Below are 22023 nucleotides of genomic sequence, written 5' to 3'. Positions count from 1 at the left end.
CCCAGAAATAAATAACAGAAGGTCAACAGAAACATGGTAAAGTGTAACACATTTGACACAAAAATAACATTGGTTCTCATCTTCAGTGTGGATTCCCAGAGTGACTGAGGGGTGGGAAACAGAAATCAGTCTAAAAGAGGCCTTGACTTAAGAAATCTGGAGCTATTGGCTTTTATTGTTTAATCAGAAGTTGCATTTTGAGTGAAGAAAGTAACTTGCTCTTAGGTAAATCCATTCTCAGAATTTTGAGAAAACGAATATTTGTACACACCGACCCAGGGAAAAGCCCCGAGACTGAAAGTCTATCTCTGAAAGTGGAGTGCAGGGAATGACAAGAAAGAGGCTGTCCACTCCAGTCTGATAATTAATAGAGTTTATAAAGGGAAACTTATATACAAGGCATGTCTTGGGCAGCTTCAAGATGAAGTGGATCCCTGTACAGCTTGGCAAGTGCCAAAGAATTATATAGGGCAAAGGAGAGAGAGGATAGTCATAAGTACTAGTATGTGAGTGCTACCCGGTACGGGAAATTACTTTAAATGCTTGACCAGGTCAGGACAACAACAGGTTCCAGAAACTAGTGCATAACAGGGAGGCAGGAAAGGAGAGCTGATATATGTCAGAATGAACATCAATTATAATCAGACTGTCTCTAAGGGGAGGGTTTGCTGAAAGCAGTCATTGTTCTGGCCTGGGTCTAGCTTGCGGGATAGACAGAAGTAACGTCATGAAACAGTCTCTCCTCCACAGAAGACTTGGTTTGTGTTTTGGGTAAAGGCTACTGTTGTCTGTTTTATGCAGATGTTGGGAATGTTAGGATCTCAGAAACAGTGCAGCCAGATTGTGTCTTTTGTTGTACTGTCTAAGTCATTTCCTGTCTCTTGTGGCTGTTTATCAATGAACTGAGTCATTGCTCAGACATGGCACCCTGCACTCTGTATCTGAAATGGACAAATATTTGTCAGTTGAGTTTTCTGTGATGACACTATGCTAAGCGTTGCGGGGGAGATGCAGAATATGGATGAAACTCTGTCTTTGATGTCACGGAGCTCACACTTTCTAGAGATAGTTGAATACACAGAAAGTTTTTCTAGTTTAACTTTTCCTTGTCTTCTAATTTACTTATCTACATTCAAAAATTCAGAAACCTGTTTGAGATGTGATTAACTTCTTTTGGTACAAACCCATATCTTTCCTGAAGGTAATAATACCTTTTATGACATAGAAAATCAATAAAACTAGTTGATGGTTAATGTTTGACTAAAGGTGAAGGGAGAGGCTTCTGAGGAAGCAGTGCAGAGGGAGTGTCCTCTGGGGAGATACTCAAGTCCCAGCAAGAGTCTCAACAGTTGAATGGAAGAAAATAACTTTTAACAACCATTTTGTCACGTACTTACAGAAAGGTAAGGGTCAACACATCTGAAATATGTGAATAATGTATTTCTTTAAGAATGACAAAATAGATGGTGGAGGGGGTTAAATAGAAGTCTCTGGACAAATTTATTCCTTGAAAGGTGCTATGTAGCATTGCTGGGAAGGGAAGTTTATTCCTGGTATGACAAGTTTTGCTTATGGAGCATAATTTCTTATGTGGCTTCTTTTAATTCGCCTATCTTTCATAAATTTATTTGATGAAGTGGCTTTGGTTGACTCAAAGTTGGAGGTAGAATTAAGAAAAGATTGAGTTTTTGGATGTCTAAATGAGTAAGTACTGTACCCATTTTTCGTGATTAAAACACAAAGTGCCTAGCCTTAAGATGCTCTGGCTCTTGTATACTAGAAATTGGGGGTGGATTATTCTCAGTGTCTTCTCTCACATGTGGTCTTCAAAAATTGAGCATTCTAACTACTTCTCAGAGAATGAAATTCAATTTAGAATTCTTAGGACTCTCTGGGACACAGTGGAGGAGGGGAAATGCATTAAAGAAAAGAAGTCTTTCTTAAAAGTACTAGAATAAGAATTGAAAACAGAGAGACAGCACTGCCTTCACAATTGGGAAAGCAAGGCTTGATGTTTGTGTGTTTATTGGCTTCTAGTACTTCCTTCAGCTTCACTGGTGGATGTACCATCTGCTAATGAGTGATTATTTTGAGATGTCAAGTCATGGACAGCCTATTAGTGTCTTCAAAGTTCTAGTCCCTGCTTCTGTTTCATTTTTTTCTTTATTATGGTGACTTTGTAAAAATGACAGATGCCCTCTGTGATGGGAGATGTGAAGTAGGAGATTGGAAGGGCAATGCATTTTCTGATATTTTCTTCAAAAACTTATGTAGTAAGTGAGGAATAGTTTGAAAGAAGAAGAAAGTACATGTTTAGATGCCAAGGAAAATGGGTGACATTCAGCTCCCATCAGGAAATTAAATAAGTCTTTCACTGAATAAGGGTTTACAATGGATTACAGGGTATATGGTTTGAGTCTTCCAGGATAGGCAGTGGGTTAGGTCAGTTTCATCATTTACCAGCCAGCGGCACTGAGCAGATTGTTTGAACTCTATGAACCTTAATTTTCTCGTTTATAAAATGGAAGCAATTGCTTAACTAAGTAGTTGTGAGAGTAAATTAGGTAAACATGTAAAGAACTCAGAACATTGTTTAGCACTTGATGGATGTTCAATAAATGTTAGCTCTCCTTTCTATGAGAAAGTTCAAGTAGGTGACTCAAGCCAAATTGATAAGTTGCTGTGTCATTCACTAGGAAAAAACAACACAATAATGTTGCAATAATTATATCTTCCATAGTGCAAGAGAGCAGCTGATTTTATGGTAAGGAAATGGGGTCCATCAATATAAGAGACTGATGGAAAAATCAGTTTTTACTTTTTAAAATAAGAGGTGTTTAAAAGCCCCTCTGATGTTTCATATGTAAGTCTTATGGTGAGGTGTGGGTGTGGCATCCTTTAAAACTTGCTAAGATGACCCCTGGGTAAAGTCATCATTGTTTAAGGTGAAGATTGCATTTCCAGTACCTCCTTTCTTGTTTTACAAAAGGCAAAATATATCCTGGCAGCAATTCAACTTCTGTTCCATTGTAAACGGTGCTCTCTGGAAAGGAGAGTGTGCCCATACATTTTTCCCTGTCAAAAGAGAGGACTCTGAGACAGAAAGCTGAGCATCATCATGCTCCTTTCTCCAAAGGTCCACAAATAAGTGCTTTTGTGGTGGTAGTTTACATGGGTAGAAACATAAAGATTTATTCATTGACCTAAAATTGCATTTGTTCAGAAATCTCTGGTGTCAAATTTAGAATGGGCTAGTTATTCTGTAGCCTATTCGTTGATTAAGTAAGGAAAGAGGTACTAAAGTTTGTTAGAGGGATATCTACCTATTTGTTACTTGTGAGAACAAACAGGAACATTAACTTGGGTACAAGAAATACTAGTAAAAGCAGTTAGTCACCCAGTGATTGAGGTATTAATTATACCAAAGTTGATATTTCACTTAAGTATATGTAATAGACCAAGTATACTTGGTTATTACGTATGTGGCACAAAGAAAACTTAATTTCTCTGAAAATATTCTGTAAAACTGACGTTGAATTTTCTCACCCATGATATTCTGAATCAATACTTTCTTTCCATATTTTAATTATTTAAAAACATTAGGACCTGTAGTTCTTGATTAAGAAACAAAGAGAAATCAAAATGGTAAGTTTGTGCTCTTAAACAATGTGTAAATTAAAGATGAACATATCTTCCTCACAGAGAAGGTTTTGTGCTTGGTCTCGACAGTCAGATTGACCCCCTTCCTCACCTCTCTGAGCTTAGTTTCTTGCTCTATAGAATGACAACAATACCTACTTTATAGAATTGTTGTGATAGTTAAATGAATAAGTTGTCCACAGTGCTTCATTTAATAAATGTTAGCTATATTTTTTGTTTTAATTATAAAGAAATGAACTCGTGAGTGAGATTTCATAGTGGTATGGTATCCCTTAATAAGCTAGAATTAAATTTATTTTTTCTTACACTCTTGCCCATTCTAGTTGTCATATATGATTTAATTACAGAAATCAGAAAGCTAACGTGCCATACTTGAGTATGACTGTACATTTTGTCATCAGAATCTTGTCTCAAGGTCACCTTATAAAGGAACTAGTATTACAGAAAGTTATTATTATTCTTTAAATCTCAGTGTCTAAACCCTATGGGATGGGATCTAATTTGAACTTACCTCATACTGAATTTCTACGGCTAGATTGTGTGACTTTATTATCTTGACAAAATGTTGATCTGTAAACTTTCTGATACACTAAGAAATGTTGCATAATACATGAAGAAATACTTTGTCAAAAATAATTAAGCCACCTTTTATGAGAAACAATGATTCCTACCTTCCTCTTTAGGCCAGAGAAGGCCTTGTGATGTTCTGCTAGATATGGAAGAAAGTTCTTTGCCTGCCTGCCACCTAGGGTTTCTGAGGTATAAGCCTGCATACCTTAGGGAATTCAACACTGATATCCTTACTGCCAACCTGCTTAAGACATCAGGGAAGCACCATGTCAGAATAGCCATCTATTGTCTCCATGGCGGTGCTTCCTTTCCCTTTGACCCTTCCATTCAAGATTGGGGCATCTTGTGTGACTGAAGAGAGGACTACTTACCCCAGCTACCCCTTCCCTTGCTCCCTCTGTGGGAGTGTAGGGTGGAATGAAAGCCAGTGAGGAATAAATATTCCTTAGAATCCATTATTCTTTCTTTTAATAATAATTATGCCAAGAATTTTTATTTAAATTGATTACATAAATTTAAAAAAATTAAGTCCTGTAGGGGAGCCATCTAGTCTCCCAAGAGCCCATTTACTTGACCATGAACCTATTGATATAACAAATAATCACCCCCAATCTTACATATTTGTAAATCTGGATTTTCATATACTGAAAGATTGGCATATCTATATTGCAAAGTTCAGTGAGAGAAAAAAGTATTCACATTTATGTGTGAATAAATGTGACAGGGCAGGGGGACACCCACCCCTCATTTTTCTTCCTTCCTTTCTCCCTCCTAATCAGTCTGAAGTGTGAGGCAGCAGCCCTGATTTTATGCTTGCCTATTTCTACCTTATTAATGGCCACTTTAATTGGGCCCCTAATTTGTCAAGAGTGCCAATTGGTCTGATCTTCTGTGAATTTTCTAAACCTTAAATGATGAAATTGGTGCCAGACATTTGTGAGTGAGACCAAAAAGGGGCATGATTGGTCTGAATGTTACTTGATGAACAAGGATGTGATGAGCTTTTAACCTGATCTTTATTCATATCTGGTCTTTATAATGTATGCTGCTCTTAGCTATATACAATGCAGAGGTGAAATAAATGGCACACAGCATATTTGGTCCTGTTTGGCCCTGCTGGTGTTATGAATTCCAGTCATATCGCTTCCTGCCCACATTACCCATGATATTTGAAAACAAATTTTCCAGTCCTCTCTTTCTGCACCTTCTTTGTTCTTTGGAAATGCATAGATCAACTTTAGAACAGGTGAATTAATTTAATTACAAACCCTTAATGGTATTAAAAAAAAAGAATAAGAGATTACTGACTCTAAGGCTTGTCTATCACTTAGCTTTTGTAAGGCATGGGGGAGGGGATCAAAGCTTATGTATTGAATTACTTGCAAGTTTTGAGACCTGATACCTAAAAATTCCCTATCCTTACTCAGATAAATGGGGAAATGACAGGAGTGTCTAAAAATGCCTTTTGGGAATGTTGGAGCCCAGCAGGAGAATCAATCAAGCTTCAAGTGTACCCCCTGGGATGCTGTGCATGCTGCATGTGTGATAACTGAATAAAGCTCCATCGAGGCCACCTCTTTCCTGGGATGGTAGCACCTTTCTCAGTGAAAACTAGAGTTTCCTAGTGTATTAGTTTGCTAGGGCTGCCATAACAAAGTACCACAGATGGAATGGCTTAAACAACAGAAATTAAGGATCTGGAGGCTGGAAGTCCAAAATCAAGGTGTCAGCAGGATTGGTTGCTTTTGAGGCGATAAGGGTCTTTTTCAGGCCTCTTCCCTAGGTTTGTAGTTAGCCATATATCCCCATGTCTCTTCACATTGTTTCCCTCTATATCTGTTTCTGTATCAAATTTTTCCCTTTTTATGAGGACACCAGTCATATTGGACTAGAGCCCACCCTAATGACCTCATTAGAAACTCATTACCTCTGTAAAGACCCTATTTCCAAATAAGATCATATTCTGAGGTCCTTGGGAGTTAGGACATATGAATTTTTTTGGGGGGGGACACTATTCAATGCATAACGTTTGGCTTGATTGAAAAAATGGGAGACTTCTGAGGTGAAGGTCAGAGGGGAAATGAGGGGGTACAACACAGAAATATATGTGCTATAGGAAAAAAAAAACCTTCTGGGTGATGTTCCTCTGAGAAAGGGGAGTCATGTCAGCATGAAGAGGAAGAGTAGTCATTAAATGAAAAATAATAACTTTTTTGAATTTTTGGAAAGATATGTAACAAAATGAAGTGATACTAGATGTTACTATGAGGATATTTGTGCCTCCAGAGGGAGAATAATAGATGAATAAGAACATAGGTGTGGAATTAGCCAGTCAGTGTGATCTTGGGCAAGTCTCTTAACTTCTTTGACCCTCACCTTTTGATTTTTCTTCTTTAAGAGGTAAATTTTAATAGTACATGCTTCATAGGGTTCTTATGAGAAATCACTAAGGTAATTCACATAGAAGTCTCAGTATGTGTGGCAAATTGTTTTCAGTAAATGTTAGCTGCCTTTTTGTTGTCATTCTTGCTGAACACAGATTCTGGACATGGAGAAATTTCAGTGTTTTGTGGGATGTGGTGAATTAAATGAAAGCATCAGCCATAAGCAGCAAGATCAGTAGCCCTGATTCCATATTTGTAAATGGTGGTGGCTTTTCAAAACTCCCTTTAAAAACCAAACAAAAAAACCCCTTTGACCTGTGTTGCTAAGGATATGCTTGGCCTCTCAGATAGCTGCCTTAGAAACTGTCTGAATTTAGTCTTTGAATCTGAGGGAAACCCTGACAAATACCAAAAATTCCAAGGAGACGATTGGATCAGTTATTTCAGGTCATTGAGAGAAAATGTCACTGAATTCTCCAGTTCTTTCCCAAGTAGTGTTCTTGAGGAAATCTGTCAAGTATGTATGGCATGGTGGTTTTAGGCAATTTTAGTATAAATTTGCTGGTTTCCTGCCAGCATTGTTATGATCCAGGATGTGATATTTATTAGTGGAATTATGTCCATGCAAAGAGGAAATATAGGCAACATTGTTTGAGAGGCCAAAGTCCTCTTCTGGCATAATCCTAGCATTAACATAATTGACTTTGGATCATTCACATAAAGGCTTTGCCTTGCCACTTTGTTTGGCTGTGGGGATATTGCTGTTTCTTGAGAATTCTCGTTATCAGGGCCACTGAAAGCTGGTAACTGAGAAAGGAGACATTTGTAGACAATGTTCAAGATTGTGACTAAGCAAACTTGGGTGGCAGAACGCATTTTATTTGGCAAACACTGTTAGAAATATTAATTCACTGAATTCCATAACTCTCAAAGGTAGATACTATTATTATCCCTGCTTTACAGATGAATAGACATGAGTCAGTGGAAGAGCCAGGATCCAAACCAGCCATCTAATGCCAGGGTCCGCACTCCTAACAATCATATCACCGTGTGGGAGATTTGTCTACAAATAAATCATGGAACCCTAGGCATGGAAGTGGAGAGCAATGACTTCTATTTTTTGCTGGAAACCCTTCTGTGAGGGATAAGACTAGATGTAAGTGACAAAATAGAGGATAAATGCATTGATACTTTTACTTTTTAGATTTCATCAAAACACCCCAGCCGGCAACCCATCTGAACATCTAACTAAAATAAGGCATTTATTTTATTTTTATTTGCTTTACTTTTATTCAATTTATATGTATTTGGAAGACTAAAAGTTCTAAAAAGAAAATGTGTTCAGGAGAGATAATATAGATCTACCAGTTCTTAACCTACTTAATAAGCAATATTTGTTACTGTATTTAAAAAGGAAACAACCCTTTCATCAACATTAAAAATTCATTACTTTGCATCAAAATAAATCTTTAAATTTTGTTAGTTTCTTTAAACATTTTATGTTATTTCAAAATCTATTCTCTTATAGATTGGAAAAATTAATAGGATATCAATACTACACAATCACAAATGTTTTAGAAATTAACAGACATCTGTCGAGGGCTTAGTATATACAAGACATAGTGTAAAAAGCTGTAAGAGGTTAAGAAATTAGAATTTTTAAAATCAGTCCTCTGCCTTGAAGGATTTTATTTTTTAGTAGAGGCAATAGCACAAACATACAAGTAAACAATGAAAAAGAAGATGTGGGCAGGAAATGCTTTGAGAGGAAAGTACTTCCTCTGGAAATCAGGGATAAGTTCATGAAAGAAGTAAGGTTTCAGTTCTAGCTCCATGAAGGCAGACCCTATACTCCTTATTTTGGTATCCTAGTTCTTAACACAGGTTCTAGAACATTATAGAAGCTTTTTTTTTTTTTTTTTAACAATTCAGTGCTTTTAAAATAAATGAATACTTTGGACCTAGATGGTAAGATAAGAGAAGTAGAAGTAGAGGTGAGGAAAAATTGTGTCAATCCATCTTCATGAGCAAATATCAATTGTCCGTTGACTCCAGGTGGGGCCTTGTTCTAGGTGGAGAGGACAGCAAGTGCCAAAGCATGGAGATAGGAAAGTTCAGGTGCAAAGTCCATCTGGGTGAACTGGTGTTAACTGGGTGTGGAAAGGGAGTGGGAGATAAGACTGGAAAAGTGCTTTGGGATCAGCACTGTAAAGATCTTATACTGAGCAGTTTGAGGAGAAAGATCCCCACACGTGTCACTATTTTATTTTTTTAAAGTAAATATTGGTGATTGTTGATAATGTTTGTTTTGCTAATATAAAAAATTTAGGCTTAACAATACCAATGTATTCATTTATATATATTTCATATTGCAGTATGCTAGAACCTGGGATTATTTGTTTCTATGTGTTTTTAAACCACATAAGCAGTCTAAAGCAGCAGCAGCAAAAAAAAAAAAAAAAAAAAAAAAAAAGTCTCATTTGTGTTTAACATAGTGAGTGAATTCTAAAATGATATTTGGACACACCAACCAAATTAATTCTGAGGCAACAGCTAATTTTTAAACATTCACAGAATTTGTCCTCAAGGGTTTTACTATAGGCTCTTTAAAATAGCTGTAGAACCTTGTGGCTACTTAATTTATATAGCAGGTATAATATCTCTACCTCTCTATGCCTGTATCTACTTCTTTGCAGCTATCGCACTATATAAGGTACTAAAGAAAGAGTCGAAAGAGGTTTTGGACTTTGGAATCGGACAGATCTGATTGGAAGCATAGCAATGTCACTTCCTAGCTATGTGTTATTAGGTTAATTGTTTAACATTCAGCCTCAATTTCCTCATATATAAAATGAGAATAATCATTGACAGGCTAATGACGTCATAAAAATGGCAGCGTGAGGTGAGCCTCTTGAAATCTCCCCTAGAACTCACAACAAATTGAACAACTATAACTCCACAAAGGACTCCCTGTGTAACACACAGGCAAGACTAAGAGGCGCACTACTGAAATCATGTAAAGGTGGGCAAATTGCATAAGTGGGGGAAGAGGGAAGAGAGAAGTGAGATGGGGCTGTGTGGATGCAGTTCGCAGACCTAGATCGGTGCTCTGAACTCACTGCATTTTGGAACTACTGCAGCTGCAGGAGAAAGAAGAACTTGGACTGCTAGGACTCCACTTATGGCCCACAGGGCTGAGGGGACAGCATGTAACATGGCTGAACCCAGCTCTCACTACAGAGAACCTGGAGCAAAGACTGAGGGAAGAAGACTGAAAATGGTGGTTTAAGCCCTCACTGCCTAACAGAGAATGGAAGCCTTAGGCAATGAGCCTAGCCTCGCTCTCCTTATCATCCCAGAGATCGCCCCACAGCCACCTGCCCAGTGCTAGAAGTGGAACAGTAGCAGTGTCAGATCAAAAGAACAGAATATTTGCAGTTCTGAGAACTGTGGTCTGCAGACACAGACTTGAAGCTCAACTAGTTCTGGCAAAAGGGAGGGAGCCGTAGAAGCAGGACTGGCTGTGGTGGTGGTCGCCACAATTGCTCTGGGCCACCTCTCACAACCCACCCCGCCCCTGTCCCCACCCGTCAGGGTTGCTCCCTACAGGAGTAAACAGAGCTGTTGAAACACACGGGCTCTGAATCTGGTACAGGAAGAGCTTTGGAACTTCAGAGGCTCTCCACATCCCCCAGGGAGGCAGTGCCTTATGACCCAGGTGAACTGTTCACAGAGGAGAATCTTGTCTTCCAGGGAACCCCCACATTGTTTAAGAAGCCAGAATAGTGCAGAGAAAATATAACATTACAGTGTGAGAACAATAAAAGGCTGCAGTCAGAGAGAAAAAAGCATTCTACCAACACCTACTGGAAAACAAAAGAAAGACATCTTTCTGTCTACCTATTGCAGAACTCACTCCTGTAGATGTCTAGGAAGAAAAATAATAAATCAATAATTGCCATGAATAACCAAGGTAACAAGACAGCTCAGAAAGAAAATAAAAAGTCTCCAGAAAATGAACTTAAAGACATGGAAATATGTGACTTAAATGACAGAGAATTCAAGACAGCAGTTTTTAAAAAACTCAGTGAGATGTAAGAAAACAAAAACAAGCAGTTTAATGACTCAGAAACACAATCAAAGAACAAAATTAACATTTTATCAAAGAGATTGAAATTTTTAAAAGGAACCAAATAGAATTTCTGGAGATTAAGAACTTAATAAAAGAAATGAAGAACGAAATAGACAGCTTAGGTAGTAGAGTTGACCAGATGGAGGAAAGAATCAGTGACATCGAAGATAGAAATCTGGAAATGACACAAATGGAAGAAGAAAGAGACTTGAGAGTTGAAAGAAATGAAAGAACTCTACAAGAACTTTCAAACTCCATCAAAAAGAACAATATAAGAATAATGGGCATACCAGAAGGAGAAGAAAGAGAGAAGGGAACAGAGAGTATAATCAAACATATAGTCTACGAGAACTTTCCAAACTTGTGGAAAGAACTGGATCCTCAAATCCAAGAAGCAAATAGAACACCTAATTACCTCAATCCCAACAGGCCTTCTCCAAGGCACATTGTATTGAGGCTGTCAAAAATTAACAACAAAGAAAGAATCCTCAAGGCAGCCAGGGAAAAGAAACCAGTAACCTACAAAGAAAAGCCCATTAGATTATCATCAGATTTTTCAGCAGAAACTCTACAAGCCAGGAGGGAGTGGAACCAAATATTCAAACTATTGAAAGAGAGAAATTATGAGCCAAGGATAATATATCTAGCAAAGACATCCTTTAGATATGAAGGAGGAATAAAGACCTTTCCAGACATACAGAAGCGAAGGAATTTTCTAATACATGACCTGCACTACAAGAAATACTGAAGGAGGCTATTCGACCACCATAAATAGGAATAATTTGTGACAACCAAAACATAAAAGGGGACAGAGTAAAGGCCTGCATCAGAATATGGGAAGGGAGAAAGTAAGCATGGTGAAGAAAATGCAATACTCTAAATATCAAACTTTCTTTTACATAAACTTATGGGTAACCACTCAAAAAATTCAGAACTGAAATATAATGTAATAAAAGAAGAAACAGAGGGAAAAATCAAAGAATACCACCACACAGAAATAACAGACAACAACAAAAAGGCAAAGAAACAATGGAGACACAGTCCTACCAGAAAACCAAAGACAGAATGATAGGAAATCCTCACATATCAATAATCACCCTAAATGTAAATGGACTGAACTCACCAATGAAAAGGCACAGAGTAGAAGATTGGATCAAAAAAACTAAACCCAACAATATGCTGCCTACAAGAGACACATCTCAGCTACAAGGACAAACATAGACTCAAAGTGAAAGGGTGGATGTTGACAGTCCAAGCAAATGATATCCAGAGAAAATCAGGTGTAGTCATACTGATATCAGCTGAAGCAGACTTCAGGAAAAAAAAAGGCAACAAGAGACAAAGATGGACATTTCATAATGATGAGGGCACTATACAAAAGAAGACATAACAGTCATCAATATTTAAGCCCCCAGTCAGGGAGCACTGCAATTAACCAAGCAACTACTAACAGAACTAAAGGGAGAAATTGACCAAAGCACAATTATACTAGGTGACTTAAATACATCATTGACAGCTATGGATAGATCATCCAAACAGAAAATAAATACAGAGATTGCAGCCTTAAATGATACATTAGATGATACGGGCATAATTGACATTTACAGAGCACTTCATCCTAGAACATTAAGACTGTATATTCTTTTCTAGTGTATATGGAACATTCTCTAGGATAGACCATATATTGGGACATAAAACTAGTCTCAGCACATTTAAGAAGATTGACATCATACCAAGCATATTCTCTGATCACAAGGTTTTGAAATTAGATATCAACTGCCAAAAGAAAGCAGGAAAATCCACAAATATGTGGAGATTAAACAACATACTTTTAAAGAACTACTGGGTCAAAGAAGAAATAAGAGGAGAGATCAAAAGATACAGAGAAACAAATGACAATGAAAATACATCCTACCAAAACTTTTTGGATGCAGCAAACGCAGTTTTAAGAGGGAAGTTTATACCGTTACAGGCCTATCTCAAGAAACAAGAAAAATCACAGATAAATAACCTCATATTGCACCTTAAAGAACTAGAAAAAGAAGAACAAATGAAACCCAAGGTCAGCAGAAGAAAGGAAATAATAAAAACCAGAGCAGAACTAAATGAAATAGAGAACAAAACAACAATAGAAAAAATTAATATGACAAAGAGCTGGTTCTTTGAAAAGATTAACAAAATTGACAAACCCTTGGCTAGACTCACTAAGTTAAAAAGAGAAAAGACACTAATAAACAAAATCAGAAATGAAAGAGAGGAAGTTATCATGGATGCCACAGAAATACAAAGGATCATCCAAAAATACTATGAAGGACTACATGCCACCAAATTCAATAACCTGGAAGAAATGGACAAGTTCTTAGAAACATAGCCTTCTTAGGCTGAATCACAAAGAACTGGAATATCTAAATAGACCGGTCTCCAGTAAGGAAATTTAATCAGTCATCCAAAACCTTCCCAAAAGCAAAAGTCTGGGCCCAGATGGCTTTACTAGTGAATTCTACCCAGTCTTCAAAGAGGATCTAATACCTGTGCTACTCAAACTCTTGCAAAAAAGTTGTAGAAGGGACAATAGTCCCTAACTCATTTTATGAGGCCAACATTACCCTGATAACAAAACCTGGTAAGAATAATACACACAAAAAAAGAAAACTACAGACCAATATCTCTGATGAATACAGATGAAAAAATCCTAAACAAAATCCTAGCAAATTGAATGCAACAAAGCATTAAAAAGATTATTCATCACGACCAAGTGGGGTTCATCCCAGGGGCACAAGGATGTTTCAACAAATGCAAATCCATCAATGTGATACATCACATAAACAAAATAAAGGACAAAAATCATATGATTATATCAATTGATGCAGAAAAGCATTTGACAAGATACAATATCCATTTATGATTAAAATACTTAATAAAAGGGTGTAGAAGGAAAATACCTTAACATAATAAAGGCCACATATGACAAATCCTTAGCTTACTTCATAATTAATGGAGAAAAACTGAAACCCTTTGCTCTACTTTCAGGAACACGACAGGGCTGTCCCCTATCACCTCTGCTTTTCAGCATAGTATTGGAAGTCCTTGCCAGAGCAATCAGGCAAGGAAAAGAAATAAAAGGCATCCAAATTGGGAATGAAGAAGTTAAACTCTCACTCTTTGCAGATGACATGATGCTATATATAGAAAACCCTAAAGACTCCACCAAAAAGCTATTAGAAACAATAAATGAATACAGTAAAGTTGCTGGCTAAAAAGTCAACATAGAAAAAGTCCATTGCATTCCTATACTAACGATGAAATCTCAGAAAAAGAAATAAAAAAACAATTTCTTTTGCAATTGCAACAAAAAGAGTAAAATACCTAGGAATAAACTTAACCAAGTATGTGAAAGACCTATATGCTGAAAACTATAAGATATTTTTAAAAGAAATTGAAGAAGACACAAAGAAATGGAAAGACATTCCATGCTCATGTATTGGAAGAATCAACAGTTAAAATGGCCATGTTACCCAAACCAATATACAGATTTAATGCAATCCCCATCAAAATCCCAATAACATTTTTTAAAGAAATAGAACAAAAAATCATCAGATTTGTATGGAACCACAAAAGACCCTTGAATAGCCAAAACAATCCTAAGAAAAAGGAACAATGCTGGAGGTAACCCACTCCCTGAATTTAGTTTGTAGTACATGGCAACAATAATTAAAACAGCATGGTATTGGCAGAAAAACAGACACACAGAGCAATGGAATAGAATTGAGAGCCCAGAAATAAACCCACATAAATATGGACAGATAATTTTGACAAAGAAGCAAAAAACATACAATGGAGAAAAGACAGCCTCTTCAATATATAGTGCTGGCAGAATTGGAAAGCCACAAGCAAAAGAATAAAACTGGACTGTTTTCTGTCACGATGGACCGAAATTAATTCAAAATGGATCGAAGACCTAAGCATAAGACTTGAAACAAGAAACTGCATAGAACACATAGGTACCAAACTTATGGACCTTGGGTCAAAGAGCATTTTGTGAATCTGACTCCAAAGGCCAGGGAAGTAAAAGCTGAAATAAATAAATGGGACTATCTATATCAAACTTAAAAGCTTCTTCACAGCAAAAGAAACTATCGACAAAATAAAGAGGCAAGCAACTGAATGGGAGAAGATTTTTGCAAAGAGTGCCTCCGATAAGGGGCTAATATCCAAAATATACAAGGAATTCATACAACTCAACAACAAAAAAACAAACAACCCAACTGAAAAATGGGCAAAGGACCTGAAGAGAAATTTCTCCAAAGAGGACATACAAATGGCAAATATACATATGAAGAAATCCTCAACATCACTAATCATCAGAGAAATGCAAAGAAAAACTGCAATGAGATATCACCTCATACTAGTTAGAATGGCTATCATCAACAAGAGAAATAGTAACAAGTGTTGGAGAGGCTATGGAGAAAAAGGAATCCGCATACACTGTTGGTGGGAAAGCAGAATGGTGCAGCTGCTATGGAAGGCAGTGTGCAGGTTCCTCAAATACTAAGAATAGAATTACCATATGACTTAGCATTCCCTCTACTGGGTATCTACCTAAAAAATCTGAAAACGTTATCCATAAAGACATGTGTACTGCAATGTTCATTGCAGCTTTATTTTCGGTTGCCAAGACATGGGAACAACCAAAATGTCCTTTAATAAATGAATGGATAAAGAAGTTGTGGTATATACACACAATGGAATACTATTCGGCAGTAAGAAAAGATGAAATAGTACCATTTGTGACAACATGAATGGATCTTGAGATTGTAAAGCTAAGCGAAATAAGTCAGAAAAAGTCGAGAAACATGTGATTTCACTGATGTGTGGTATATAAAACTTAAAACAACAAAAGAACAAGACAAACAAATGAAGGAACAAAAACTCATAGACATAGACGATAGTTTTGGGGTTACCAGAGGGTAAGGGGGGTGGGTGGGTTCTAGAATAGGGTAAATGGGGTCTAATATATGGTAATGGAAAAAGAACTGATTCTGGGTGGTAAACACACAATGTGAGATATAGATAATGTATTACAGAATTGTACACCTGAAATCTATGTATCTTTACTAACAATTGTCACCCCAATAAAGTTTAATTAAAAAAACCAAATAAAATGAGAATAGCAATTCCTAATTCATTATGCCTGTGACAGACTCATAAAAGCACACATTTATTATTAAGTAATTGCAATGTATTTTCCATTTGAGGAAACTGAGGCATGGAGAGATTAAGTTGTATACTCATGGCTGCACAGCTAGTAGAAGGCAGAGCTGGATTTCTAGCCCAGGCTTTCTGACGTAAAGTCCATTTTCTACATCGCTGTTATTCTATTAGTAAAGAACCCTCCATCATCTATCACATAGATGATGCTAGATTAATGCTCATTTCTTTCTTTATTACCCATGGCATCTGGGAGGTTAAAATGGGATAGTACTTTTACTTTTTAAAAGTTCAAATATAAGCTATCCAGATGTAAGTCACTTAAAAATTTAAGGGCCTAAATTTTTATTAATTAGTATTTTAATAACCACTTCCCCATGCTGAGTATGTTAGTGATATATGTTCAATGTAAAAAAATTTAAAAAAAGATGAATTCAGCCAAAACTATCCATAATCCCTAGAGATAATAAAGTGATTAGAATTTTAGTGAAATGAATACATTTTTAAAAAAATTGAGATAAATTTGTAAATAACATTATATTAGTTTCTGGTGTACAACATAATTCGATATTGTATATACTACATCGTGATCACCAAAATAAGTCTAGTTACTTCTGTCACCATGCGATTATTCCCCTTCACCTATTTAGCCCACTCCCAACCCCCTTCCTCTCTTATAACCATCAATTTGGTCTCTATGTCTATGAATTTTGTTTGGTTTCATTTTCTTTGTTTGTTCATTTTGTTTTCTTAGATTCCACATGTTAAGTGAAATCATACAATACTTGTCTTTCTCTGGCTTATTTCACTTAGCATAATACCCTTAAGATCCATGCATGTTGTTGTAAATGGCAAGATTTCCTTCTTTTTTTATGGCCGAGTAGTATTCCTGTGTGTGTGTGTGTGTGTGTCACAGTTTCTTTATTCATCCATCAATGGACATTTAGATTGTATCCATATCTTGGCTATTGTGAATAATGCTTCAATGAATATAACAGATGAGTCTGATAAAACACTGCAGTCTAATTTTACGTATCTCTGGAAAGTGAACTCAGAGAGTGTGTTAAGATTCCTAATATGTGTCCAGCAGAGGACAAAGAACAACTCTCCAAAGGTTTAAGAGGAGAGGTGATGGGGAAGCATATATCTTTTTGAACTTTGTTTTTGTGGATAAATACCTAGAAGTGGAAAAGCTGGGTTATATAGTAGTTCTATCTTTAATTTTTTGAGGAACCTCCATACTTTTTCCCACAGTGGCTGTACAATTTACATTCCCACCAACAGTGTATGAGGGTTATCTTTTCTACAAATCCTCACCAACACTTATTATTTCTAGTCTTTTTTATAATAGCCAGTCTAGCAGGTATTAAGTGATTATCTTATTGTGGTTTTGATTTGCACTTCTCTGATGATTAGTGGTTGAGTATCTTTTCATGTGTCTGTTGGCCATCTGTATGTCCCCTTTGGAAAAATGTCTATTCAGATCCTCTGCCCATTTTTTTTTTAAATTTATTTTTAATTTATTGGGGTGACAATTGTTAGTAAAATTACATAGATTTCAGGTGTGCAATTCTGTATCACATCATCCATAAATCACACTGTGTGTTCACCACCCAGAGTCAGCTCCCCTTCCATCACCATACATTTGATCCCCCTCACCCTCATCCCCCACCCCCCAACCCCTTTACCTTCTGGTAACCACCAAATTACGTTCCCCAGATTAATTTTCAACCCCGTGGCCATCCTATGGTCACCGATTGCCCTCCAATCCCCTCACCCTCCCCCCCCCACCCCCCACCCCTCCCGCCCATCTAGCAACCCTCAGTTTTTCCTCATTGTCTCCCAAACTGTTTCTGATTAGTTCATTCACTTATTCTTTTCTTTAGAATCCGCATATAAGTGAGATCATATGGTACTTATCTTTCTCTGTCTGACTTATTTCACTTAACATAATGTTCTCCAGATCCATCCATGTTGTTGCAAATGGTAAGATTTCTTTCTTCTTTATGGCTGCATAATACTCCATTGTATAAATGTACCACAGTTTCTTAATCCAGTCATCTACCGATGGGCATTTTGGTTGTTTCCATGTCTTAGCTATTGTGTATAGTGCTGCAATAAACATAGGAGTGCATAAAGATTTTTGAATTGAAGTTTTGGATTTCTCCGGATAGATACCTAGGAGTGGAATTACTGGATCATAAGGTAGTTCCATTTTCAGATTTTTGAGATACCTCCATACTGTTTTCCATAGCGGCTGCACCAATCTGCAATCCCACCAACAGTGCACAAGCGTTCCCTTTTCTCCACATCCGCGCCAGCACTTGTTGTTTGTTGATTTATTGATGATAGCCATTTTGACTGGGGTGAGGTGGTATCTCATTGTGGTTTTTATTTGCATTTCTCTGATGGTTAGTGAGGTTGAGCATTTCTTCATATGTCTGTTTGCCATCTGTATGTCCTTTTTAGAAAAATGTCTCTTCAAGTCCTCTGCCCATTTTTTAATTGGATCGTTTGTTTTTTTGGAGTTGAGTTGAGTGAGTTTTCCATAGATTTGTGATATTAATCCCTTATCAGATATATCATTGGCAAATATCTTTTCCCATTCAGTAGGATCCCTTCTTGTTTTATTGATGGTTTCCTTTGCTGTGAAAAAACTTTTTAGTTTGATATAATCCCATATGTTTATTTTTTCTCTTAGTTCCCTCGAGCGAGGGTATATATCAGTAAAAATCTTACTCCGGGTAATGTCTGAGAAGTTTCTTCCTATATTTTCTTCTAGGTATTTTATGGTTTCAGATCTTACATTTAAGTCTTTAAGCCATTTTGAATTTATTTTTGTATATGGTGTAAGGAGGTGGTCCAACTTCATTTTTTTGCATGTGTCTGTCCAGGTTTCCCAGCACCATTTATTGAATAGACTGTCATTACTCCATCGTACATTCTTGCTTCCATTGTCGTAGATTAAATGGCCATATAGGCGTGGATTTATTTCTGGACTCTCTATTCTGTTCCATTGATCTATGTGTCTGTTTTTATGCCAGTACCATGCTGTTTTGATTACTGTTTATCTTCACATTTAAGGGATTTGGAAAAAGAACAGCAAAATAAGCCCAAAGGGAACACAAGGAAGGAGATAATAAAGATCAGAGCAGAAATAAATGAAATAGAAACCAGAAAAGCAATACGAAAGATCAATGAATCCAAGAGTTGGTTCTTAGAGAAGATAAACAAAATCGACAAACCTTAAGCCAGAGTCATTAAAAAAAAGAGAGAGAGGACCCAAATTAATAAAATCAGAAATGAAAGAGGAGAAGTGACAACGGACACTGCAGAAATACAAAGAGTTTTAAGAAGTTACTATGAGCAACTCTATGCCAACAAATTTGACAATTTGGAAGAAATGGACAATTTTCTAGAGGCGTACAACCTTCCAAGGCTAACTCAAGAAGAAACAGAAAACCTGAATAGACTGATTACCACCACGGAAATTGAATCAGTAATCAACAGTCTCCCAACAAACAAAAGTCCTCTGCCCATTTTTAATCGGATTGTTTGTTTTCGTGCTATTGAGTTGTTTGAGCTCTTTGTATATTTTGAATATTAACCCCTTATCAGATATATGATTTACAAATATTTTCTCCCATTGAGTAGGTTGCATTTTCATTTTGATGATTATTTTCTTTGCTGTACAGAAGCTTTTCAATTTGCTGTAGTCCCACTAGTTTATTTTTGCTTTTGTTGCTCTTGCCTTTGGAGTCAGATCCATAAATTCAACACCAAAATTGATGTCAAGGGTTTTCTTCCAGAAGTTTTCTTCCAGGAATTTTGTCTTTTCAGGTCTTATATTCCAGTCTTTAATCCATTTTGAGTTAATTTTTGTGTCTGATGTCAGGTAGTGGTATACTTTCATTCTTTTCCACGTGGCTATTTAGTATCCCCAACACTATTTATTGAAGAGACTATCCTTTGCCCTGTGTATATTCTTAGCTACTTTGTCATAAATTAATTGACTACATATGGGTAGGTTTATATCTGGGCTCTGTATTCTGTTCCATTTATCTATGTGTCTGTGTTTATGTCAATAACATACTTTTTTGATTACCATATCTTTGTGGTGTAGTTTGAAATCAGGCAGTGTGATACCTTCTGCTATGTTCTTCTTTCTCAAGATTGCTTTGGCTAGTTGGGGTCTTTTGTGGTTTCATAGAAATTTGAATTATTTGTTTTAGTTCTGTGAAAAATGCCATTGGAATTTTGATAGGGATTTCACTGAATTTGTAGTTTGCTTTGTGTAGCATGGAAATTTTAACAATATTAATTCTTCCAGTCCAGGAGCATAGAATATCTTTCTATTTATTTGTGTCTTCTTCAACTTCATTTACGAATGTCTTATACTTTTCAGGGCATAGGTCTTTCACCTCCTTGGCTAAATTTATTCTTAAGTATTTTATTCTTTCTGATGCAATTGTAAATGGGATTGTTTTCTTAATTTCTTTTTCTGATAATTTGTATAGAAACGCAACAGATTTCTCTATATTGATTTTGTGTCTTGCAGCTTTACTGAATTCATTTATTAGTTCTAATAAATGTTGGGTTTTTTTTGGTGGAGTCATTGGGGTTTTTTTTTTATATAGTATCATGTCATCTGCAAATAGTGCATTTTACTTCTTCCTTTCCAATAAGGATTCCATATATATATATAAAATATATATATATATATTTTATTTTTTTCTTGCTTAATTTCTATGGCTAGGACTTCCAAAACTATGTGGAATAAATGTGGTCATAGTGGGCAACCTTGTCTTTTACCTGATTTTAGAGGAAAAGATTTTAACTTTTCAACATTGATTATGATGTTAGCTGTGGGTTTGTTATATATGGACTTTATTATGTTGAGATACACTCTTTTTATAGCCACATTGTTGAGAGTTTTTATCATAAATGGATATTGAATTTTGTCAAATGTTTTTCCTACATTTTTTGAGATGATCATATAATTGCATACTTCTCTTTGTTAATGTGGTGTATCACATTGATTAGTTTGAGGATATTGAACAATTATTTAATCCCTGGAATATATCCTACTTGATCATGATGTATGATCCTTTTAATATATAGTTGAATTTTGTTTGCTAATATTTTATTAAGGATTTTTGCATTTATTTTATTTTTAATTTTTTATTTTTTTGGTGTCTTTGTATAGTTTTGGTATCAGGGTAATGTTGACCTCATAAGACGAATTTGGAAGCATTCCCTCTTCAATTTAGGGGGGAAGATTTTGGGAGAATATGTATTATATCTTCTTTGAATGTTTGGTAAAATTCACCAGTGAATATTTCTGGTCCTGGACTTTTGTGTGTTGAGAGGTTATTGATTTCTGATTCAACATTTTCACTAATAATTTGTCTATTCAGAGTTTCTATTTCTTCCTGTAGTCTTGGATGATTATATATTTCTAGGAATTTATCCATTTTTTCTAGGTTGTTCAATTTGTTGGCATGTAATTTTTCACAGTTTTTCTTATGAAAAACTTTTCTTATGAAAACTCTTACAGACTGGTATCTCCAATAAACATAGATGCAAAAATCCTCAACCAAATACTCTTTCATTTTTTAAATTTTATTTGTGTATCGATCCCTCTCTCTTTTTTGCTTGAGTTTTGCTAAAGGATTGTCAATTTTTAAAAATCTTTTTAAAGAACAAGCTGTTAGTTTTGTTGGTCTTTTCTATTGTTTTTTAGTTTCTATTTTACTTAATTTTGCTCTGATCTTTATTATTTCCTTTCTTCTACTAGCCTTGGGCTTCACTGGATCTTCTTTTTCTAATTTCTTTAGGTCTAAAGTTAGATTGTTTATTTGAGATTTTTTTCTTGTTTCTGTATTGCTATAAACTTCCCTTTTAGAACTGCTTTTGCTGGAATATTTTGCTGCTTTTAGATGGAATGTTCTGTATATATCTATTAAGTCCATATGGTTTAATGTATTAGGTTTAATGTGTTATTTTAGGTCACTATTTTCTTGTTGACTTTCTGTCTGGATGATCCATCCATTGATATAAGTGGCATAT

General features: G+C 36.0%; 1 protein-coding gene across 1 annotated transcript in view; it reads left to right on the top strand.

Annotated features, from left to right (window-relative positions):
- The first annotated feature begins 1285 nt into the window (after window positions 1-1285).
- Window positions 1286-22023, top strand: part of CDH17 (cadherin 17) — a 127505-nt gene continuing 106767 nt past the window's right edge. The window contains exon 1 of the mRNA XM_033126950.1: window positions 1286-1403. The gene's annotated coding sequence lies outside the window, so the exon portion shown is untranslated. The remainder of the gene's footprint in view (window positions 1404-22023) is intronic.

This window comes from Rhinolophus ferrumequinum, chromosome 14, assembly GCF_004115265.2.
Source record: "Rhinolophus ferrumequinum isolate MPI-CBG mRhiFer1 chromosome 14, mRhiFer1_v1.p, whole genome shotgun sequence".
Lineage (NCBI taxonomy): Eukaryota > Metazoa > Chordata > Mammalia > Chiroptera > Rhinolophidae > Rhinolophus > Rhinolophus ferrumequinum.
The sequence above is the reverse complement of the archived record's forward strand: the minus strand, read 5'-3'. Positions and strand labels throughout refer to the sequence as shown.